Source organism: Camelus bactrianus, chromosome 17 (genome assembly GCF_048773025.1).
Source record: "Camelus bactrianus isolate YW-2024 breed Bactrian camel chromosome 17, ASM4877302v1, whole genome shotgun sequence".
In the NCBI taxonomy this organism is placed as follows: domain Eukaryota; kingdom Metazoa; phylum Chordata; class Mammalia; order Artiodactyla; family Camelidae; genus Camelus; species Camelus bactrianus.
The window spans coordinates 31466895-31492742 of NC_133555.1; the positions used below are offsets into that span (position 1 = coordinate 31466895).

The 25848-nt window shown below is 36.4% G+C and overlaps 1 protein-coding gene across 9 annotated transcripts in view; it reads left to right on the plus strand.

Annotated features, from left to right (window-relative positions):
• Positions 1-25848, plus strand: part of SFMBT1 (Scm like with four mbt domains 1) — a 98608-nt gene that overhangs the window by 13661 nt on the left and 59099 nt on the right. For 4 of the 9 annotated variants that reach the window (XM_074344668.1, XM_074344669.1, XM_074344670.1 and 1 more), the window contains exon 1: positions 19175-25518. The exons of 4 other annotated variants lie outside the window; for them this stretch is intronic. The gene's annotated coding sequence lies outside the window, so the exon portion shown is untranslated. Of the gene's footprint in view, positions 1-14253; positions 14298-19174; positions 25519-25848 lie in introns of those variants that run through there. One more of the 9 variants, XM_074344674.1, reaches the window with a different exon arrangement.

Sequence of the window (25848 nt, forward strand, 5' to 3'; positions counted from 1 at the left end):
ACTCTTCTTTGAGAGTAGTAGAAGCAAAGAACTAGCTGCAGTGATCTGTGGGCTCTTATATCTGGAACTGTAGGCAGTCCCATTGGGACCCACCTAGAACTGGAGTGAGCAGCAGTCAGGATGTGGGGGATGGAGGGGAAACTGTTATCTTGTAGCCATAAGCATGCAGCTTGGCAAGAATTATGGTATATCCTAAATGGGCCTCAAACTTTTTACTTTATATTATCTGTTCAGCTTCCCTGTTAGCTCAGTAATTGCTGAGAGAGGTTGTTATGCTGAGTGCTTATATGTGAGTCATTTGGTATTTTGATTTATTAAAATTTTTATAACCCTTGTATGTTATACATTATTTTTCATTGAGTTTTACATTGACTATTGCAGAATGTTAATTTGCAATTGTAATATTTTCTTTGGCTAATTGTATGCTCACCTGGTAGGAGTCCTATAGAAATTTCTATTGGTGTGAGTTTCAGCAAGATTCAGGGACCAGTTCCTGAGTTTTTAAGGATCATTTAGGAGTTGAAGATATATTCAGGATTTGCTCAGCGTCCTCACTGTCATTGCTTTGGTCTTAGCTATCATCCAGTCTCATCTAGATTATTGCAGTAGCCTCCTAACTGATTCCCCTCCTTCTGCCCTTGCCCCCTGCAGTCTACCCTTGATGTAGTGAGATCCTGTTAACAGGTAAGTTGGATAATATCACTCTTATGCTCAGAATCTCCTGCTGTCACTCAAGCCTTTGTTGTGTCCTGCAAGGCTACCTATGGCCTGGTCTCCCCACCTCTCAGACTTCCTCCCCCCATCTGCTCTCCAGCAAGCCAAGGGGGCTCCCTCCTGAGGATTTTTGCACATGTTGTTTGCTCTACCTGGAATGCCTTCCTGTAGTATGTGCGTGACTAGCTCCCTCACTTCCTTGGGGTCTTTTCCCCCACATTACCTTAGTGACCCATGTACTTAAAATTTCAACCCTCCTGGTATCATGCTTAGTGAAGTAAGTCAGACAAGAGAGGCGAATACTGTATGATATCACTTCTGTGTGGAATCTACAAAATAAAACAAACTAGTGAGTATAACAAAAAAGAAACAGACTCACAGATATAGAGAACAGACTAATGGTTACCAGTAGGGAGAAGGAAGTGGGGACAGGCAAGATAGGGGTAGGAGATTAAAAGGTTCAAACCACTATGTATAAATTAAATTAGTTACAAGGATGTATTGTATAGCACAGGGAATATAGTCAATATTTTATAATATGTTTATGTTTATATGTTATAATATTTTATAATATGTTGTCTACCTGAAACTTATCTAATGTTATAAATCAACCATACCTCAATTAAAAGAAAAGAAAGAAAATGTCAGCCTTCCTCCAACATTTCATGACCCTGCCCATTGCTTATTTTTTTTCTCCTTGGCATTTATTATCTAACACTTTGTATTATCTCTCTCTCCTACTTGAATGTTATCTCTTTGAGGACAGGAATTTTTGTCTGTGTTGTTTACTGGTATATCTCCAGCACCTAGAACAGGGTCTGGCATATAGTAGGTGCTCAGTAAAAATTTGTTGACTGAATGGATGAATAAATATTTTATTGCATAGTTCCCCACCATGGTTTGTGAATTATGTAAATTCTGAATTTGGTAGGCTATCAGTCAGTGTCTAGTCAGGAAACCATTCCCAAGTGCTTCAGTCAAAAGGGAATATAATTCTAGGAACTGGATACAAAAGGAAGGGCTGGAGGAGCCAAGGGGGAAGATGGTATTACCCAGAGCCCACAAGCCCTCTTTTTCCATCTATGCTGCTGGAGTTCATTATAGCCAGGCAGGAACCAGTATGCTTGTCAGGGCTGCTGCCAGAGGCGGCTTAGAACACGGCTTACTTGGGGGCTGAGAATGCACATTTCACTCCTGGTGATTCAGGGAGCGTCTGGAAGGGTGAGAGTGGGGCTGAGCACCAACACGAACTATCTAGCACAGGTGGTACTTATTTAACTCATGTGTAGAGACAAACTTAGATGTAGGACAAACCAAATTAATAGCACAGGGTAAGATCTGAGATCATGAGTGAAACATTAGAAAGCTAAGAATCAAATCCCAGCGTAGGTTATTCACATCCATGTGTTGAACCAAACGTAAACTCAGCCTCTAGAAATGGAACATGACAGGAAACATATCTTCATTGTGGCTGTGATCTCTTAGTGTGATTAAGTGCTCATTTCCCTGAGTTCAGTAAATCTGTGTTGAGGCCCAATTGTGTCCCAGATTAGATCTCTGTCACCTAAAGGATCATACTTGCCTCTCCTAATCTGATTACAGAGTCATTGCTCAGGGCCCTGCTGTCAGTTATGGGTCTAAGATGTGACAGGCTTGTATTTATGGTACCTCTGACTAAATGCTCCTCCCTTTACTACTCAGATCATCCCTATCTCTCCTGTCCCCTAGGACGCATTGCCAGCAGCACCTTGTTGCTCCTCCTCTCCGTTATGAACAAGGACACCAAAGTCTACATATACTTGATTGCAAACTATATTTTTGTTCAGTGCTCATCAGTATTTGTGACATGAATCCATTATCGATAAGCTTATTTTTGATTAGGGGTGGCAACATTTTAATCTCTCAAGATAGGGAGGGAGATCATAGTGGAAATGGTAGGAATTAGTGGGACTTCTGTTTGCCTTGCCCTTTTCTCTGTTTCCCCAAGCCCCAATTAAAATTGGACTAGGGATTTAGATTGAATGTCTCTTTCTTGGATGTGAGGTCTGTCATTGATAGACCAAAAAATACTTCCTCCACCCACCCCCTTGTCCCCCCAAAAAAGGCAAAATGAAATCCTGTGCAGTGATTACATTTATGGATTTAGAATTCTGCTGTAATTTATTTATTTATGAAATTCACATCCTTGCTTTTTTCCTTAAAAACTGAAATTGTAAGGGCTTTTAATGTTAAAAGTTATCTTCAGGGAGTAATTTAGCATGTTTTTGATGAGAAATAATTTATATTCAAGTACCAGCTTATTTCATTCATCGGGTTATTTTGAATTTCTGTAATGTTAATTACTTTTCTTAAAGGATAATCCTGTGCTACATGGAAACATAAATAAATGGATCTTTCATGTGCTGGTTTGGATCCACATGTAAGGATATAATCAATTTGTTAAATTGTACCTAGCTGCAGTCCCTTACTTTTTTGATAGGATTATTTTCTTCAGTCCAAATAAACTGAAAATAAACTTCTATTTTTTCCCCCATAGACTAAAGTATTTCTGTAGCAAAAAAAATTAACAACCACCAGAGCAGCTTAGATTCTTTTCTCTGTGCCACCTAATAAATGAAGCCTTCATATTGGCATCTCCAACACTGATGGCAGCAACATTTTATCTAATGCCATAGAGAAGGAGTCCTGGGGAGAAGGGCTGCTTTCAGTGGGGATGCTGGCTTCTGGCGTATTTGTATTTAGTTTTCTGTAAGTCTCTTTCAGAATCTGATGTGCTACTTTAGAGAGAAATATTACGTCATTAAAATTCTAGGAGAAAAATGTTTGAATTTAAGCAAAAATCGTTTATTTTCCACTTCTTTGTGCTTCCGCTACTTTTCCCTTTTAAACGATTTTATTTCTCCCCTAAAGTTGCTCTGTTTTTGAGCTGTGATTATTGGAGACTCTCACCAAAAGATTCTGGGCTGGAAGGCTGACACACCAAACAGGTGGGAGGGCCCCCAGATACTCCCAAGGAGCTGATGTCTTATGAAAACAATGGTTATCAATTCATTTAAATTAAGTCTCCAGATGGCAACAGAGTACACTTGAGCCAGGAAAATATCTGTGATCTAGAGATACTTATTTGCTTTTGACTTCTTAGAGGGATTTACTTTTATTTATTTAACTTTTTATTATGAGAAATTTTAAACATATACAGAGATAATAACATAACTCCATTTACTGATCACTCCTCTTTAACATTTTGCTTTTTTAGAGGCATTTTCTAATGAATTTAGGCATAAAGCACTTAAATTTTATGATTATCTTTTCCTCTTTTTGGCATTATGTTCTAAGAAAATTTTTTTCCTTTTTCTTTCTTTTTTTTTTTAATGAAGTTACCTGGGATTAGAACCCAGGACCTTGTGCATGCTAAGCATGTGCTCTATCACTGAGCTGTTACCCTCTCCTCTAAGCAAATTTTTCTCCTCATTTACATTGGCAAATTAAAGTGTGCCTAGTAGGGTGGGAAGGGATAGCCTGGGATTTCAAAATTGTAGAATAGATAAACAAGATTACACTGTATAGCACAGGGAAATATACACAAAATGTTATGATAACTCACAGAGAAAAACATGTGACAATGAGTGTGTATATGTCCATGAATGACTGAAAAATTGTGCTGAACACTGGAATTTGACACATTGTAAAATGATTATAAATCAATAAAAAATGTTAAAAAAAATAAATAAAGTGTGCCTAGTAACTCCCAAGACTAGTTGTAGAGAAGCAGTAACTGAATTTGATCTTTTGATAGAAATGCACTGAGTATAAAATAAACAGATTGCTGCTAGACCTGTACTTTACGAATAGGTTAAGTTCTATACTGAATAATACTGTTAGGCTCAACTTAGCCAATGGCGAACCTCTACTTTCACTTACAATGTGGAAAAATCTGTATTACAAAACTCTGATGGAAACCTGGGTATAGATTAGAAATGTTTTCTTCCCTTCTCTTTCTCCTTCCTCCATCCTTGATTTACAACTTCTTTTCTGCCATTCATTCTACAAATATTTATTGGCCCTGCATATACAACCTAAACAGAGGGAAGCTTTTATAGTGGGAAAGTAGGGAGATAATAAACTATTAAGGAAATAAATAGAACCTAGTATTTGTGATAAGTACCTGACTGGTAGACTGAGTGATATGTTAGCGAGTGAGATGAAGATATGCTCAATAGGGTGATGAGAAAAAAATCTTTTTGTGCTAGTGACTTTAGACTTAAGAGGTGAGGGGCAGGAAGCAGCTGTGTGAAGAGCACTTTGGGCAAGGGGATAGTATTTGCAAAGGCCCTGAGGTAGGAAAGAATCTGTGATGAGTTAGGTAATACAGGGAGTATGAATGGAAGAAAGATGGAGTGATAAGTAGGGATCACATCCTCCAGGGCTTTGTAAGGAGTTAGGAGTTTATTAAACTCCTGGTAAGGAGTTTGGAGTTTTATTATTTAGGAAGCTACTGAAAGTCTTTAAGTAGGATTGTGACAGGATCTGCTTTGCCTTTTAAAAAGATGTCTATCTGCTGTGTAGAGTCTAGACTTCCAAGTGTGAAAGGGGAGGCAATTTGGAGGCTACTGCATTAATCGAGGTGGCTTGGATTAGGATGGTAGCAGTGAAGATGGAGAGAAGTGATTGATTTCAAGATATATGGTCACAGTACACTCAGTAAGATTTGCTAATGGATAGAGTAAAGGTGAGTGGGCCATCAGTGTGGTTTCCAAGTTTTTGTCTTGGTTGGTTGTGCAGTACTGAGATGGGGAAGCCTGAGGAGAGTTGGATTTGGAAGCAAATATAGAGTTCAGTTTTGGCTGCCTGTGTGGCATTAAAAAGAAGATTCCAAATAAGTAGTTGGACATGTGTGTCTGGAGCTCAGGGAGTAAGTCCTTGTAATATCGGTCGTATTTATAGCCATGGACTTTCATGCTATCATCTTTGAAGAGAATGTTGATTGTGTATGGGGAAAAGAGAGCTCAACACTCAACTCTGAGGATTTCCAAAATTTAGAGTTTGTGTGATTCTGGAGGAGCCAGCAAAAGAGACTGATATGGATTGGCCAGAGGGGAAGAAGGAAAACCAGGACAGTAGTGTAGTAGTAGTAGCTGAGGGAGAAAATACTTTGAAAAGGAGGATTTTACCGTGTAGATGGGGGACCTGGTAAGATCAGAGAAGAGACCCTTGTATTTGGTGATTGGAAGGTCGTTGGTGACGTGGCCAAAAGCAATGTCACTGTGTTAGAATAGATGGTAGCCAGGTTGGGTAGGAAGAGAGGAAATGGCATGAGATGAGACTTCTTACTGTGAAGGGAGAGTAGAGAAATGGACAAGTTCTTGGAGGGCATGCAGGGGTCAGGAGAGGTTATCTTTTATTATTGAGATGGAAGCATTGGAGCATATTGTATGCTCTGATGGGACTAACCCTGGTGGGGAGAGATGTTGTACAGAAGGAATAACTGATGGTGTTATGTTATTAAGTGGGTGGTGGAAGGGGTGGGAGGGAGTTTCTTTTGCCTGAAGGATGGGAGCAAATGGGGACAGGTGGTGGGAGAATAAAGGAAAGTCTTGGCCCCTCACAGTGTTCTTCATAATTACCTTTATTTCTCTCCTAGTTCTTGTATTCTTCAATTTTCTGAATATGCACAGACATCCAATTTGTATTAAAGAAATGAAGCAGAAGTTTATTACTACTTATTGTACATTGAAATGCATCTTCTTACAGAGAGAAGGAAAAGGGTGTAGAAATAGCACAAGATGTATATGGATGCTTACAAGAAGTCACACTTTGCTAAGGTAATTACTTTTGAAATATTACTAATATTTTTTGAAAAGTGAAGGTATAAGCTGCAGGAAGCGAAGAGGCATGGGGATGCTTTATTTCGTGGGGTTGTGTCAGTATGAAATGCTAAAATTTCCCCAAGTTGCTATTTAAGTTCACCCCTAAACTTGATAGTGCAGCATGTTGCAATCCTGTCACTCTGCTATTTGAGATGGTTTTCTTTATTAAATGTGTAAGACTGAGTCATGTAGAAGGAGCATGGGAGACTACTTATGATCAGGTTAGACTGTAAGCCCCCAAGAGGTTAGGGACTTTGTTTTGTTCATCATTTGATCCCTAGAGCATGGAACAATGCCTGGCAGGTAACAGGCACTCCATAAATATGTATTCCATGAATGAGGAAACTGTTAAAGTAAGCATCATTGTGTTAGTGGACCTGGAGAGTAAAGTGGCTATAGCATCCTCAAAATGAAAATGTTTTCTCTTTTATGCAGAGTTTAAATTCTTACCTCAAACAGTGTGGTATGGTAGAAGGAACACAGGCATTAGATTACACAGATGTGGATTCCATCTTTGTGTTTGAATGCCTTGCACATATTTCTTAACTTCAGTTTCTTCATTTGTAAATGGGAATAGTAATAATGTACTTGTGCAGAATTATTGCATATTTGTGTAAGATATATAAAATATTCCTGTCTGGCATAGTAGGTCCTCAGCAAAAAGAGGATCTTGTTAATTTCCTGTTTTGCTCAATGATTGAATCTAGGTACTAGAGTCAGATCTGGTTCCCCATAATCAGTTTTCCATGTGGGGAAAAAAATGAAGTTGAATCTTTCCCTCATATCAGATGGATTAAAGAACTGAATGTAAAAGGCGTAATTAAAAAAAAAATTAGGCGATAAGAGATCTTTGTGACCTCAGGGTGGGACCTCAGGTGTTTTTTTTTTAAAAACAAAGTGCAAAAAGCATTAACTACAATGAAAAGATTGATAAATGTGACTATATTAAAATTAAAACTGTTATCAACAGATACCATAAAGAGAGTGAAAAAATGAGTCACAGAGTAGGAGCATACATTTTAATCACATATAGTTGCCAGAATAAAGAAAGAGCTCTTTCAAATCAATTGGTAAAAAAGACAGCCCACTAGAAAAACAACTTCAACAGGCACTTCCCAGAAGAGGAAATCCAAGTGATCAGTAGACATAAAGATGTTCAGCCTTATTTTAACTGGGAAAATGCAAATTAGAACACAGTCAGATACCATCACACACTCACTAGGTTTGCAAAAATTAAAAAATCTCACTGTGGGAAGTGTGTTTTTGGAGCCCTGGGAGCTCTGTTCACTGCTGGTGGGGTTGAGATGCGACAACCACTTTGGGAAGGTTGGACATTGCTTTAAATTGGATATAAGCTCATCCTGACCTCAGCTAGACTGACAAGTCTGGCCTGCAGTTGGTACTGCGATGATCAAGATCAAGGCTGTGACTGTATGGTTACTGGAGCTCAGAGTGGGCCTTGGTGCCTGATAGTGAGCAAATTGCTCCTACTTTGGAGGTAGGAGTGTGAACTTACAGTTCTAATGGTTGTTCTTCCTTTGTCCTTTAATTATTAATGACTGTGTTCTGGATCAGAGTAAGCCCTGTATTTTCTTTTCTTTCACTGCTAAAAGTAGGGTGCTAAACAGACAGCAGTCTAAATAAAAGAAAAATGATTATATTTTCATCAAATATTTTTGATGTAGTAAGTCTTCCCTCACCACATATCTCACCATCTGAGGCAGAAAATTGAAAAACAACAATTGTAGGCCTTACTTATTCTCTTATTCTATTTTTTAAAAGATATTTTTATTTTTAAATTTTAAAAATTTGGGGGGAAGGAGATAATTAGGTTTTATTTATTTACGATGGAGGTACTGAGGATTGAACCCAGGACTTCATGCATGCTAAGCATGCACTCTGCCCCTGAGCTATACACTCCCCCCTCTCATTTTAAAAATAGCTTTATTGAGATATGATTTACATATCAAAGTTCACCCACTCAAAAGTATACAATTTAGTGATTTTTAGTATATTTGCATAGTTGTGCAACCATCATTATAATTTTAGAACAGTTTCATTATTCCAAAAAGAAATTTATGCCCATTAGCAATTATTCCTTATCCCTATTTCCCTGCCTCTTCATCCTAAGGCAACCGTGAATCTACTTTCTGTCTCTAGATTTGCCAATTCTGGATATTTTACATAAATGATATATAATACATGATCTTTTGTGATTGGCTTCTTTAACTTAGCATAAAGTTTTTGAGGTACATCCATGTTGTAGCATGCGTTAGTGTTTCATTTCTTTTTATCACTAGATAATATTCTACTGTATGGTATATCACATTTTATTTATCCATTTGTCAGTTGATGAACATTTTAGTTGTTTCCATATTTTGGCTGTTTTAAATAATACTGCTGTGAATGTTCATGTACAAGTTTTTGTGTGTAATATTTTTATTTCTCTTGGGTTTCTATACCTTAAGAGTGGAATTGCTGGGTCATATGGTAACTCTATGTTTTACTTTTTGAGAAACTGCCAAACTGCTTTCCAAAGTGGTTGCACCATTTTACATTCCCACCAGCAATCCTTGCCAACATTTGCTGTTCTTCCCCCCACCCCTTTATAGCCATTCTTTTGGCTTTAATTAGGGAAATGGAAATTAAAATACAGTGAGATGCCATTACACACTAATCAGATATGCAGATATTTAAAAATCCCAACTGCAGGAAATGAGTATTTGGATATCTGTTACTTTTTATATGACTCAAAGATGGTTTTGGCTTTCTAAATGACCTTTGTAGAGATGAGGTTGCTTTATGCTCTCATTTTGAGGGTCCTCCAGCTTCATAATTTCTCTCTGCTATATATATTGAAGTTTAGGCTAGCTGTCATTATTCACTCACTCCATCAGCACTCATTGACAGGGCCTGTCTGTTTTCAAGGATCCAGTCCTGAGAAAACCTAGGACACCTGATTTTGTGATGAGAGTAAAGAATATTGTAAAAGAACTGTACAATTGTAAGGTAGATTAGATATGCTGTTGTTCCCCAGAGCTTTTTACAAAGGAATACCTGTTACCAGCAATAGCTCTCAGAGATTTTATTTATTGTTAGCTGATTCATTGGGTGGTGATTCTAAAAACTTTCTAAGAAGTGGTCTGTTTTCTTTCCTGAACTGAGGCTTTAGAATATGCAGTAAAATGTCTAACAGGAAATGATAGAAGATGAGGAAGTCTATTTTGGTAAAAGCTTATATGTAAAGATTTTGTTTTTGAATGGAGCTCAGTATTGGGGAGACACAACATGGGTTTTGGGTTTTGCTGTCCTTATTAGTTTTGTAGCCTTGGGCAACTTAAATGCCTTCTCTGATCGTTTCCTGGCCTTTAAAATGGGACTGTTTGGAAGGATGATTATCACATCACAGAGTGCCTGGCATGACAAGCACTCACATGTCAGCCCTCTCCTCCGTGACCACAAGACTGTTTTTGAGGAAGATGATCCTTCATTAATAAACCATGGTCCTTCTTGAAGTAATTAAAGCTCTCAATTAACTGATTATTATCTAATAGTAACAAAACTATGAGAGCATTTTGGCAAAAGAAAAAAATAAGAGTGAACACACACACACACACACACACATATATATATATATATATATATATATATATATATATATATATATATATATATATATATATATATATATACTTAGTTATAATCATTTCCTAGAATGTAACAAAGTTGATACAATTTTAAATCACTCTTAATTCTTAGAAGTTACACTGTTTTTAAATCAATTCTAGATTCTTCTGCTATTTCAAGGTATAAGTAATTAATTCTTCAAAGGAGAAGATTTTTAGAAGTCATGATTACATTCTAAAACAAAATGTACTTTTTTTTGCAATAGTAATTTGTAAGAATGTTTGTAATATAAGGCAGAGGGAAATGATTATAAATGCAATGTTTTATCTTCCATCTTTTGTTGAAAGTCGTATGTCCTTAACTGAAAAATCTGGTTTTTTTTATATAAGGTATAAATGGTATATGGAGATGGTATCAGGTCATGCTTTGTAACAGATGAAGTTTGCATCCAGAGTTAATGGCTTAGTTAAGTGTAGTACTGTTACACTATGAATTAATTTAAGAATCCAAAAGGAATCTGTTGTCCAGAATTCTTTTATCTGGAAGCATAGTTCTTGCATTGTGTTCAGTATTATTAAATTCTAAAAGAGAGAATTTTAGCAGAACACTTGCCTCTGGTCAGCTTTGAACTCAACCATACATTCCACCAAGAATTGTATTCAAGATGGCATATTCTTCCCATTTTAGGTTTATCTGTTACTTATGGTCCCCAGTGTAGAAGAGTTTATTCTTCAGAGGAAGGATTGAAGAATGAATGCTTTTATTATTTCGAGTACAACCTAATGTGTAAGTTGTAACTTAGCAAGTTTTATAATTGGGTTGGACTATCTCCGTTTAAGGCTAAGTAAACACTGGAAGCAGATGGAAAAATATTTTCCATTGAACCAGTGAGTGTTTTTGCCGACACTGTAATCCTATAGCGCTACAATTCCTATAGCAAGTTTCTGGATGATTGTGATTGGTCTTTCAGGTGTTTTATTTATAAAAACATGGCTTAGGACTTGGGAAAGGTAGTATGAAATATCTGTAATTTTTTTATAGCTTAATCTCTTTGTATTTTTTTTTTTATTAGTCTCTAGCACTGAAGGCTTTTCAACTGTAAAGCAGGTGGAATATACTCCAATCAGTATATGTTAATTTGCCATATTTGTAGCTGAACTCTATTTGTTGGTCATGGAATTGAGCCTCCAAAGACTAAAATGTGTCTGTCGTTTTCCTTTAATTCTAGCACTTTAAATGATAAGAAGTATGGTTCGTAACCTTTGACTTTTGAATTTCTTGGTCAGTGTTTTCCTAATTACTGCAGTGAATGAAGGATTGTGAGAACCACTCGACATTGCTGCCCTTTTTAAGTGGCCATTAAATCTTGTTCGCTTGCTGCTTGTTCATATTATATCTAAATGTATGCTTACTTTTCATTCATTGCATCTCCTCGTTCTCTTCTCAGCCACCCATATCACAGCCTCTGCTTCTATCACATGACTGGATGGCTCTCCTAGGCATTGCCAGTGGTTTTTGCATTGGCAGGTCCTGTGCCTCTTTCTGTCTTCATCCTCCATTGAACTTCCTTTCATATTTGGCTTTGTTGATGGTGCACTCTCTGTGAGAGGACATTTTCTTGACTTCCTGCCTTTAGATTTAATATATACAAAGTGACTTGAGCAGTGGATAGCAAAAAGCATTAACCTTTCCTCCTCAATGTTGCCTCCTTTTCTTCTCCTTGGTTTTGTTTTTTTTTTGGTAAGTAGCTTCCTGTACTTGCCAGTTGACTTGTATCTACAGCCCAGCCTGTCTAATACTGTCATCTGAGAGCAGCCTGATTTTCACCTACTTTGGGACTCTTCACCAGATGGCCCAGAACTCCATCTCAGTCACAATGGATATACCAGTCTTTGACATGTCCCCTACCCCCAAATCTCAGTTCTTCATCACTACTGTTTGGCCTTTCATGTGATAGAATTTGGAATCATCTTTGATTTTTCTCTGTTATTTCCTACTTTGAAATGTCTCTTAGGTTTAGTCTTTCCTCACCATTCTGACCACTACTTCTCTGTGCCAAGCCCTCAGCCTTTCATCCCTGGGCTAACCAGCTCCTTTCTGCTGGTTTGCCTCTAGTCCTAATTATCCTTTAACTGTGTATATGTCAGCTGACAGATAAACTTTAAAATGTTGTATTCCTCAAGTCTTTCCCATTTGGTGCCTTTTGTGTAGTATATAACTTCTGCGTGTTATGTACACCCTTCTGTGTGGTCCTTGTTCTCCTGTGCACCAGCAGACTGATCTCTCCTGTCACCTTGCGTGCAACCCCCCCGCCGCCACCACCCCACCACTGGCTTATGCCAACCTCATGCCTGCCTTGCTGCCTTTTTGCATGCTGCTTACCCTGCTAGGAATATCTTCTACTCTTTCCTCTACCGCTCCAAGGTCTGTCCATCCTTCAAGAAGTTCCTTTACTTTTGCATGCAGGGTTTTTGTTTGTTCGTTTTTTGTTTGTTTGTTTATTTGTTTGGCAGCTATCTTGACCTACAGTTAACTCTCCCTTCTCTGTGCAGCTAATTTTCTAATGCCTTGCATTTCAGAAATTCCCCCAGTGGCTCTGTCCCTAACTGTAAAATACTTAAGGGCAAGGCTGACTTTTTGTATCATGATCTTCCATCCCTAGTGTATTGCTGGGAATGAAGGAGGTGCTCAGTAGTGAATGGAGGTCAGTTTTGAGAATGATCAAGAAAACATGGTAGACATGTGGGCTTGTAATTGTAATGGTAAATATTGGAAGACAGTTCTAAAGATAAAGATATAAAACGATGTTTGTAAGGTTAGTGGTCTTTCCCTAGGACGGTTTTATCTTTCACCTGGTGTCGTTTTGTTGATATGGTATAGCAAATATTGTGGAATTAAAATTCAGTGGGGGAAACTTTGAGCAAATTATTTTATTTAGACATCTTGTTTTATAAGTTAAGTTCTATATACAAAGAGACATTTGCCACTTTCTCAAGTCAGCTACTGTAAAACAAATACTATGCTATAAGTAAAGTGTCTTTAGCCAGACATACTGTATTTTGCTTGTACAAATTAAGTGAATGTTATCTTTGAAACATGGCTCGACTTTACCCCCTTGTATATTTTCCTATCTACATTATGTAAAGAAAATAAATATTTCTTGCTTAATTTCTTCTCCCAAAGCTATCTCTGGACTAGAAAGGGCTTACCTGCTCTACAGAGGGTTAAATCTGGATCCATGAGCTACTTTCCCCTGGCTGGGCAGCGCTGTCCAGTCACTGCCGAGCTGCTCCCTCTTGATATCTGTCTCCCTTTGCTTTCCCCTGGGCTAAGGAGGGGCTTCCACACACACATCCCCACGTGCCCCCACCCCTAGGCTGTAAGAGCAACTGAGAGCTAGAATAGTTGCCTGATTCTTCTCCCTTTACCCAGATGAGCCTTGTTTCTTTAAAGCGAAAAGACAGAATCTCTTCCTTGTTTGAGTTCAAAAGTTTCTTTTGTCCTCCTTTAGTCCTTAAGACATTCTAACCTTGTTACTTGCTTTTGTCTCCTTTCGCACTAGTTTGAGGCAAAGGGATAATGTTTTATCTTTGTTGCTGCTTCACAGTACAGCACAGTACAAGAACTAAGTAAATATTTGTTGCATGAATAAGTGATTCCTGTATTTAAAAGCCATACTTCCCCCCTAACCCCCCCACCCCGTATTCTCTCAAATTCTTAGCAGATTAACAGCTTTGTTGTTCAAAACCAGGGGTTCTTGAGCTTTTTTCCCCCATGTACCCCTTTGGTAAGCCATTGAAGTCTGTAGACCATTTAAAACCATTACTGGTTTTAAAGAAATGAAATACATAAGATTAAAAAAGAAATCAGTCATATATGTGTGTATCAACTATAATGTGATAAGAAAATATGTTCTTTCTGTCATGACAAAGATACAGCACTGTTAATATTGCTGTGATTTGTTGCCTAAACTCATATTTGACGGAAATCTTAAATTTCAATTTGAGGTTTATGAAAACGGATGTAAAAACTTTCTCTCTTTCAGATGCACCCATCCCTGAATTCTCTTCATGGACCCCAGGGCTCCAGGTGAAGAATCTTGCTCTAAACAGTAGAAATAAGAGAAACTACTTAAAGTAGGAAGACATTGTAAGAAATTTGGCACATGCTGATTTTTAGTGAAGAAGTCTATGATAGAAGAGTGGATGAGATTATTGTAAATTGCTGAGGATGTTGATGGACAAAGACTTAGGGGTTAAATAATATCTGTTTTACAGTGATAACGTAACAAACGGGGAACTATGGGAGTAAGGGAGTAACTTCTTGAGTGCATAGAGTACAGAAAAACCTTTAAACATGCATGTGGTGTCTTTCTTAATCACGTTTGGAAATAATAGGGATAGCATTTAGTGGGAAATTCATGAATTTTGGAGTCAGAAATGTGAATTCTGAGTAAGTTTCTTAATCTTGCTTGAGCCTTGGTTTTCTCATGTGTAAAATCATTATAATGTCTGCTTCCAAGTTCTATGAAGATGAGATGAGAGCCTGTCCTAGTGCTTGGAGCTCCCAACCAGTGCTGGTTTCTCTGTGACAGGGGTGGTTCACCATTGCCTTGCCTCTTAAATCCAGGGTCTCATTTCTTTATCTGTAAAGCAAGGGTACTGGAGTAAATGAACCTTAATATCCCTTTAGCTTGAAAAGTTGCTTGATATTAGGAAGCTTTCTTTTTTTTTTTTAAATGCATTCATGTAATCTTTTTTAATTGAAGTATAGTCAGTTACAATGTTATGTCAATTTCTGGTATATAGCATAATGTCCCAGTCATGAATATATATACATATATTCGTTTTCATGTTCTTTTTCATTAAAGGTTATTACAAGATATTGAATATAGTTCTCTATGTTATACAGAAGAAATTTGTTTTTTATCTGTTTTTACATACAGTGGTTAACATTTGCAAATCTCAAACTCCCAGATTTATCCCTTCCCATCCCCTGTCCCTGGTAGCCATGATTGTTTACTATGTCTGTGAGTCTGTTTCTTTTGCAGATGAGTTTGTTATTGTCCTCTTTTTTTTTCTTTTTTCTTTCTTTCTTTCTTTCTTTCTTTCTTTCTTTCTTTCTTTCTTTCTTTCTTTCTTTCTTTCTTTCTTTCTTTCTTTCTTTCTTTCTTTCTTTCTTTCGATATCACGTATGAGTGATATCATGCTATTTTTCTTTTTCTTTCTGGCTAACTTCACTTAGAATGATAATCTCCAGGTCCATTCATGTTGCTGCAAATGGTATTATTTTATTCTTTTTTGTGGCTGAGTATTATTCCATTGTATAAATATACCACAACTTCTTTATCAGTCATCTGTCGATGGACATTTAGGTTAGGAAGCTTACTTCTTCGGCTTACTAAGATGTAAACATATTAATTAGATGCAGGCTGTAAGATTGCTTGGAAGTGGAAGAGAGTTAGTTTTGAGTATAATTTGGAAGCCATTCTCAAAAGCACCATCTTATTTCATCCTCAGAGCCACTCTGTAAAGGTGGTATTCCCACTTTACAGATTAGGATATTGAGACCCAAAGAGTGAAAAATCTTCCAAAGTCATGGAATTGTATGTGATGAACTCGAGTTTGAAGTCAAGGTTACAACATGGAAAGCTTGTTTTTTGCTTTTGTTTTTTGTTATGCAATACTATTACACACTACTTTCCTAGTGATCAAATGCAAGCCTCTTTTAGTACTTTTCCTGCAAAGACAATACTCTTGCTAGAAGGAATACATTTGGTAAGTATTAAGATTATATTCATTACATTAATTTTGGAGAGAAAACTAATCATTTAAAAATATTTTTTAAAATTTGAAAAAAAGTCAAAACCAGAGAACAATTATAAGTACAATAGAGAAAGCCTTTTTTCCCCCAAGAACCCTAGAACCCTTGGCAGTAAGTTGTCCATCTGATGCTCCATCACTCCAGAATACCCTAGTGTGGTTACCCTTGTTCTGTGGTAAGGACTTTTTTTTTTTTTTTACATAAGTAGAATATAATCATCAAAATCAGGAAATAAACATTGGCACATTATTACCATCATATATGCCTCAGACCCCATTCAAGTATGACCAGTTGCTTCGGTAATGTCTCCCACCTTCCCACTGCCCCTTTTTTTGGTAAGAGCAAGAGGATCCAGTTGAGAATCATGCTTTGCAAATAGTTGCCAAGTCTTCTTCAGCCTTCCTTCTCATTTTCATGGTCTTGATGTGTTTGGAGATTATAGTCCTGCTGTTTTGTATAATGTTCCTCAGTTTGGATTTACCTGATGTTTTCTCAAGATCAAATTCAGGAACATCACAGAAATGATGCTGTTTCTCATTCTACCGTGTCTGGTGGCATAGATCAGTTTGTCCTGTTTCTGATAATCTGCTGCTTATGGTGATGTCTGCTAGGCTTCCCCACTGTTAAGTTACTCTTTTTCCATTTGTGATTAATTAGTATTTTGTGGATGAGTACTTTGAAACTATGTAACTATCCCATTCTTCATCAGACTTTCAGTTTATTGATTCATTAATTTATATCAATATGGACTCATGGTTTCCAATTTTATTCAATGAGCTATAGTCTTGTTATTTTTATTAATTTTATTCATGTTTAAAATGTTCAAGATTTGGCCAGTGGGAGCCCTGTCAAGCTGGCTTTTGTCCTTTTGATATATTGTCATCATGTCTCCATCATTCTTTGGAGCATTTTCTCACTTACTGGCACCAAATGTTCTAGGCCAAGATTTCTCATTTTTGGCCCTGTAAGTGCTCATGTGCATGGCTATTAATTTTAGTATCCATTCCATTCTGGAAGAAAATAGAACATTTTTGAAATTTTTTCAAAAATTTCTACTAAATGTCAACTTTTTTGTGTCCTTAGTAATGTATCATTTAATGTGACTTTCTGATACTACTGTGAAGGTGTTAGAGAACTTGATATTCACTTTTGTGCATTTTTCCTTTCTCCTACCTAGGGGTAAAAAGAGGTCTTCTTGTTGAGGGACTGCCAAAAAGAGGTATTATGATTGTCTAAGCTTTTCTGTTGTCAGAACAATCATTAAACAAAGCAAAACAAAAAACATTTCAGTATCATTTGCACAAGAGTGGAAGAGGAAATGTGCTCTTCAGTTATTTCATTGCTCATCAATCACATATTTAATGAATATCTCCTGGGATCAGGCACTGAGCAGGCCTCTTTGCAAGGCAGCTGCGATTCCAGGGCAAACAGGAATCAGTGGTCCCTGCATGCTCTTGAGGAGCTAACAGTTTAACTCCTGAAAGGAGACATGGACTGACAGTCATACAAGGGAGTGCCCTGAGCAGCAGTTCCTTACTTATGAAATGTGACAGATACTCTACTTTACAAATTGTTCTGAGGGTAAAATCAGATCATTTAAGCGAAACTCTTTGTAAACTGTAGACATCTTATATAAATGAAGTATTCCTTTCCTGTCACTCATCTTGTGTTTCTGGTGTTCCTTTTAGAATGACTAAAGCAAACATCCCCTGAACTTGCTTCCAGGCTCTTCCTCCCCACTCCATCCTGAGCATCATTGCCCATCTCTGTATGTACACTGCTGTTTACTTTCATGGCACTTAACCCTGTTCAGAAATTCTGAGTGTTCCTGTATTTCCTTCAGGTTGAAATGTAGACCTTTGATAAATAAGGCCTCCAGGTTAGCCTCAACCTTTTTCCAGTCTTGTCTTGTCACTTGTGTTGAAGCCCTCAACCTAAACCAAATTTGTCTAGTTGCTGTGTCTTAGACACACATTGCACTTTTCCATCTCTTTGCTTTTGCTCTTAACCTTCTGCCTGGAATTATCTCCATCTTCTCTGTTTTTTACAGTTACTTCCTCATTCTGGACCTCTCTCAAACCCAGGCGTTCCTCCACTTTACTCCCATGGTGTGTGGTCTGTCCAGAGCATTTGGTAGTTATCATTTGCTCTGTTAGGTCGCTATTAGGTTTTACCAGCTGGCATTACATGCTCTCAATGTATAGGGACCATATTTAGCATGTGTTTACATTTCCCATGTTTATGTAGTGTTCAGTAAATTTTTTCTAATAGAAAAGTGACTAATTCAACTCAACTCCCAAGAATTTAAAACCAAAAAAAGCCTGAGTTTTCAAAAACACAAACTGAATTTACATTGAAAATAAGTTACCACTCTTACCAACTTTGCATTTTGTTAAAAATTATTGCACATCTGACTTAACTTGTCCCATTCCTCCACAAAAGATGAACACCTTTGTGCTGTGAGTACACTGTAGTCAAGAAGGAAGCTTCAAATTTTTGTCCCTCTCTTTTGACCCATTTTGGTACCAGGGATGCACTGCTTCAGCTTAGCAGTAGATATGTTGGCTGGGATCTAGCTGGCTGCCCAAGGTGACATAGGTGACTGATGGTGCTGCTGAAAGGAGCTCAAGACAAGACCAGCATTTCTCTTTTGTACCTGAATGATAAAGAAGTTGTGTCTCAAAATCTCAGAAATCTGCCATCTGATTATCTACCATAATTAAATGAAATTCAGACTAAAACTACTGAAGTGATTAAAAGCAATTCTTTCTATTTAAAAAGAAAAAGGAAAAGAAATGCCCCTGAGAGTGCTATGAAGGAAAATATCTCATACTATGAGCACATGAAACAGGAGAGACCATGAATTTAGGTTTCAGTAACCAAATGTGAGCTAACAATGGTTGATATTGCTGCTTTTTGAGTTAAAATTCCATGTTATATCTGTAACTTCATAAGATGATTTTTTCAGTGTTAGACTGTTTTTTCCCCCTTACTGCTCTAGCTTCAGCAGTCACTGTTTAAAGAATGGGTTGTTGAAGAAAAGAATGGGTTATCAGAAGCTGATAATATCCAGGTAACGATCTTTTAGTCAATACATACTTGTTAAATATCATTGATTTTCCAGAAAGATCTCTAAAATGCAAAATATATTGTGGATATATATTGTGTTTTGGAGGTGATGTCATGTAATTTGGGATATTAGTTATGGGAATCACCTTACTCTGCTGAAAATACAGCAAGCTTTTTCACAGTGGTAGTATCCATGAATATCAGGATGTTACTGTGCACAACTTTTATTTGTGTTTGAAACAGTCAGTGCAGCTGCTTCTGCTTCTTCGTTATAGCCTCTTAAGAAGGCTGATTTATCACTATAATTTTATTTTATGATTTACTTTTTATTATGATAGTATTACACAGAAAGACCCATTACTTGGTTTCTACAGTTATCAACATGTAGCTAGCTTGTTTCAGGTGTACTTTTCTCTCTGATACATACACAATTTTGCCTCCTGTATTGTTTTACAGCAAAACTTACTTGGGTGTTATATCCCTTCATAAGTAATTCAGTATTTATCTTTAAAATGATAACTTTTTAAACCATAATATATTTATCACATGTAAAAATCAGTTAATTCCTAAATATTATTAAGTATCTGGTTGGTATCACTATTTTAAGTTCTCCATGTGAAGTTTAGGATTTGATTTGTGGTATTGGCTGTTATGCAGAACCTCTAGAGGTTTTTTCCTTTTGAAATTGAGATATAAAAAGAATAGCTCTGTTTCTGAAATGAAAATTTAAATGCCATAATTTTGTAAAATATTTTGGGCTAAGACCAAAAAAATGAAGAACAGTCAGCCATCAGAAATCTATGTATAAATAAAAATTTTGATTAAATTAACTTGAACCATTGTATTTTCCCGTTGCTTTGGTACTTCATGAATACCATATACCTTGTTGGAAAAAAGAGGAGGCTGTTTTGAAAATTTGTGCTCCAGGTTTAGCAAGCTGGTGCTGACTAGGTGATAAGTTTGTGAGCTCTCGAGCCTGTTGGTTCTGGGCGGCAGTCACTGGTCTTGTACTATGGGATTTAGAGGGCTCAAGACAGGCATCCAGTTATTCAGTACAGTTCACTTTAGCTTAAATGAGTCTGTGCAAATTAAACTGAGGACAGTACCTCCTAACTCCTGAATGTTGAGTTAATTTGAAATAATTCTCTTTCTGTTGTAGTTCAGAAATAACACAATACATAGTGCAGATAACATTTGAACCTTTTAAAGAGTAAGTGACTGCTCCATAGAAAACAAATTTTAAAATAGTAAATGATCTTTTCTGTGCTCGTTTCTTTCCTTACCTAGAGCAGTGTTGTTCCTATATTAGAAATGAAGAACTGCTTGCTGGTGAGAGCATAGTGTGAGCTGCCATCCACTTTGTATTGGATGTTTGAAAATGAGAGATTTTTCTGCTCAGGATGACCTTGATGATTTAAGAAAAATTAAGCTTTCTGGAACCTTTATATTTATTTATATTAACTCATTCGTGTAGTATTAAACCCCTCACTCCATGCTGATACTATTAATTTAGGAAAGAAAGGAGGTAGAGGATCACTTGTAAAGAATTCTGTCCTTGGCAGTTATTACCTCACACACATCAGAATGGCCATCATCGAAAAGTATACAAATAACAAATGTTAGTGAGAATATAGAGAAAAGGGAACCCTTGTACACTGTTGGGGAGTGTAAATTGGTCCAGCCACTGTGGAAAACATTATGGAGGTTTTTTAAAAACTGGAAATAGAACTACCACATGACCCAGAAATTCCACTCCTGAGTATATAGCTGAAAAAAACAAAAACACTAACTTGAAAAGATGCATGCACCCCAGTGTTCATAGCAGTATTATTTACAATTGCCAAGGTATGGAGGCAGCTTTAGTGTCCATCAACAGATGACTGGATAAAGAAGATGCCTATATATACAGTTGAATACTAAGCTATGTAAGAGAGATTTCACCATTTATAGCAAATTTATAGCAACATGGGTGGACTTGGAGGGCATTATGCTAAGTGAAATAAGTCAGAGAAAGTCAGACATCATATGATATCACTTATATGTGGAATCTAAAATGCGACACAAATGAACTCATTTGCAAAACAGAAACAGATTCACAGACGTAGAAAACACCCTCTCCAGTGTGTATTATTTGTAAACTTTTTAAATGATAGCCATTCTGACTGGTGTGAAGTGTATAGAGGCTTTTTTTTTTTTTTTAAGGAAACATTTAAGAATTCATTGCAGACATCATGACACTTCTAATACTTCAGCTTGGATCTCTTAAGAATAAGATTTTCCTACATAACCCGTAATACATTCATCATACGTGGGGAATTTAACATTGATATAATACTGTTATCTCATTTGTCCATGTTAACATTTTTCTAAGTGTCCTAATACTGTCCTTCATAGTTTTTTTTTTTCTTCCATCCGTTATCTAGTTAAGGATTGTGCATTACATTTGGTTGTCATGCACTCCCAATATTATTTCAAAACTAATTCCAGATATCAAGTCAGTTCATTGATAAGTATTTCTGTATGTACGTCTAAAAGTGAAGGACTTTTTGTTGTTAATATATAAGCACAATACTATTATTGACCTACTTTTTTTTCACAGTCTCATGACATCAAAGTCCATGTAGAGCTCAATTCCCATTGTATCAATATGCTGGTTTTTTTTTTAATGTGTTGCACAACAATGTGAATGTACTTAATGCTGCAGAACTATACACTTAAAAGTGATTAAAATGGTAAATTTTATGTTATGCATATTTTACCACAATAAATAATTTTTTAAATATTGTTTGCAGGATCCAAAAGGCATTGGCAGTTGGTCTCCTAATTCTCTCTTCTTTTAAAAAATTAAGTTTTATTTGGACATATTTTATACTTTTAAGTGAACACCTTGATACATTTTAGTAAGTTTATACAATTAATTGTACAACCATCACCACAATTTAGTTTTCGATCACTTCCATCACCCAAAGGAGTGACCTTATGACCATTTACTGATAATCCCTGCCTCTGTGCTGGCCTCAGGCAACCACTGATCTGCCTTTTTCTCTGCAGTTTCTCCTTTTCTATACATTTCATGTAAATAGGGTCATTCAGTATGTAGTCTTTTGTGTCTGGCATATTCATTCAGTGAGATGTTTCTGAGACTCATCCTTACTATTGCTTGTATCAGTAGTTCCTTTTTATTTTGCTGAGACATATTCCACTTTATAGATATACCATATTTTGTTTATCTATTCACTAACTGATGGACTTCTGGGTTCTTTCCAGCTTATAGCAGTGCATGCTTGTGTAAAAGTCTTTGTATGAGTATGTTTTCATTTCTCTTTGGTGGATATTCAAGAGTGGAATTGCTGGATCTAATGTTTTATAGAAACCACCACGCTATTTTCAAGCTGGTTGTACCATTTTACATTCTTTTATATTCAGACCAGTACTGTGTGAGATCTGCAGGTTCTCCACATCCTTCTTCACTTGTTGTATTGTTAGTCTTTCACTTTAACCATCTTCGTTGGTATGTAATGATATTTCATTGAGGTTTTAATTTACATTTCCTTAATGACTACAGAGGTTGAGTATCTTTTCATGTGCTTACTTGCCATTCATGTATCTTTGTTGAACAATCTCTTCACATCTTTTGCCTATTTTAAAAAATTGGATTGTTTATTGAATTTTAAGTTTTTATATACAAATCCTTTATTAGATATACATTTTGCAAATATTTTTCCCAGTTTGTGGCTTTTCTTTTTCTTAATGGAATCTTTGAACAACAAAAAATTGTAAACTTTGATTCAGTCCCAATTTATTGATTTTTCTTTTATTGTTTGTGCTTTTTGGGGAGTCACATCTAAAAAATTTTTGCCAACTAGATCAAAAATATTTTCTCCTGTTTTTCCTAGGTGTTTTATAATTTTAGCTCCTACGTTTAGCTTTATGGTTTGTTTTAAGTTTTTATGCATGGTGTGAGGTAAAGGTCAGGGTCACCATGGTTCTGTTTACCATGTTCCTTTGACTTCTCTGTTGGATCTAGAAGCTCAACCCAATTCAGGTTTGATTACATTTTTGTTGTTGTTGTTTAGACTGTTTCATAGTTGGTGGTGTGTTTTTCCGTCAGGAGGCATATAACCTTTCAGGTTATTTTTTGTTTTCTGATTAATGTAAGCTGTTTATTGATGGTCAACACTTAGATCCATTAAATGATTTTATTAGAGATTCTGCCATTCCTTCATTTGTTAGCTGGATTACTTTTATTAAAAGAACTCTTTATCATCTGTTTTGCTTCAGTAGTATAGTTGTGTATGATCTCTCTGGTTACAAATGCAGTGACTTATTAACAAGTCATTTGGGGTAGGTATTTTTCCTAATGTACCATTTCCCAGTTGACTTGGCAGACAAAGAGTTTCAACTGATTAGCAAGTTGAGGGTTCTTTTTTGTTTTCTGTCTGCATTAATGGCTTATGAACAAACTCTTCTGTTGGAAGCTCTGTATAAAACTGTTCTCCTTGGCTTCTTTGTAGGTAAAGATTGTGTGTATACTAAATTATTGCTTTATAAGAGCAAATTGCAATCTTGACCTTATCTTTTTCCAGGATAGCATTTTGTAATGAGTATATAGTAATTGCTTGCTTTCTTTATAACCTTGATTTTTGATGCTGCTGCTGTCTCTTATGCTGCTTTATGGTTATGAAAAGATTTTCTGTTCTTTCCTTGATCCTGAGTATAAAGAAAAGTTACAAAGTTGACATAAATCCTGTTGAACTATTACTATTTTTTTCATTGTATCTTAGTTATTAACTCTGTTTTCAGAATTCTTCCCTAATAGGATTTTTTTGGCTATCAGTGTATCTGTTTTAAATACTAATCTTATGTCACAATAAGTTTGAAGTGTTTTGTGTTTAATGAATGACTGGACAGAAGTCAGCCTCCCAAGACAGCTATGTGAAGGGCTCTCGTGAACGAAGGCACAAACTCATTCTGAGTGGACAACACCTATGGGTACAAACCATTGGGACTTGGGGGCAGTTCCAGGACAGACTGTGTTGTGGAGCTGCTCAGAAGTAGAATGGATTGTCACGGGAATGGATATTCATGGGGATTTTCTATACTGTATCATTGATGGTATTGGAACACAGAATGGACAACTTCCTCCTCAGAGATGGGTGGGGAAGAACTTGCTAGAGAAGGACCACAGGTTAATGGTGAGTTATTTGTGGAAATGTTGGGGCATGAGAATGGTGTATAGCCACAAAATGATGAGGACTGTTGGACTAGATGTGACCTATTAAAGTTTTTTCTAATTTTTGGATTCACCCATCTCATTTAGTGAAACAAAGAAAAATTTAAAAAAGATCACCCAGGATGTTGACTTAATGTATTATAAAAGTGTAGTGCTGGGTATAGTTCTTGATGGCACTAAGGAGATGTTTGAAAATGAGGTAGTGATGTGAGCATAAGGTATTTAATTATTTGGGGAGAAAACCAAATAAAGGGAAAAAGATTTGTATGTTGAACTTCATCATTTGAGTAGAGTGGGAAAACTATTTTATTCTTTTCTTATTTTACCCCACTCCATCAATATCCCTCCAAAATTGCAAGGTTGACTGGGCAACCCCATAGTAATAATTTTTATTTATTAGTTTTATTCACTTGTTTTGCAAGGTGTGCTGATGTCTAAATTCTCAAGGCCAGAATTCCATGATGTTTAGTTCTCATCATAGACATACCAAGTTGGAATTTCATGCCCACCATCATAGTATTTGTTAAAATGGGGAAAACTTTCTATCCTTCCTTTTCTTGACAAGACTTTTTCATGAAAGTGGCTCTTTGAAGTCTAACTGCCAATCTGAATTTGTTTGACATTTTGTTAAAGATTCAGGCCAGAGTAGTACTCTGGTATTTGAATGACTTACTGATTTCTTTTCCCCCTTAAAAGATCGCTTTAAGAGGAATTTGAAGTAAGCTAATGACTTTTTGGTAGTTAGATTTAACAGTAAGCCTCTTCAAGCATTAGATTTTGGTTTCCAAGTCAGCAAGGACTGACTGAGTGTCCTGTCTGTCATCTGACTAGTGGACATGAAATTCCAACTTGATATTGCTAAACCTGGGATAATCTTCAGATTGTTGTTTTGGAGGAATCTAATGTGAGAAACAACTGAATTGAGTTCTCTTTTTTACTTTAATAGAGAATAATACTGTATTTGTAATCTCATATCCTGTAAGAAAATACTGAAGAAAACATGTTAATGATACATAGGGTAGGTGCTTTGAGTTGTTATCTTTGTGATGATGTTTTTCTGGAGTAAGTGGCTACGTTTTGACTAACTAGCTCATTTATTTTCTGAACAGTTTAAATACAGTTAAAATAATAACCTTGTCTACCACCTACCCACCCCCATCCTGAAAAACAACTGGCCTTTGGAATGTAAGTAAGAACAGTTTTCGTAGATGGTGCTGGAAATTTTTTCCCTCAAAAAGAGATACTTATAACCAATTATTTGCCTCAAACCTACCTTTTGTTAATTTGCAAATAGCAAAGTTTTGATTTCTTGTCAGTTTGTTTTGATGACTTCAGGCACTTGTTTCTGTTTCAAACTGAAAGAAGTTTTATATTTTATAAAAGCTATTTTTTCTTTTAAAATACGGAAATTAGTGTAGCATAAATCAGTGTTTTTAAGGATTTAATATTATGTAGATAATTTTGTACTACACACTAGAAAGTGGAATTTGTAAGTGCTTATCTTAGAAAACTGGC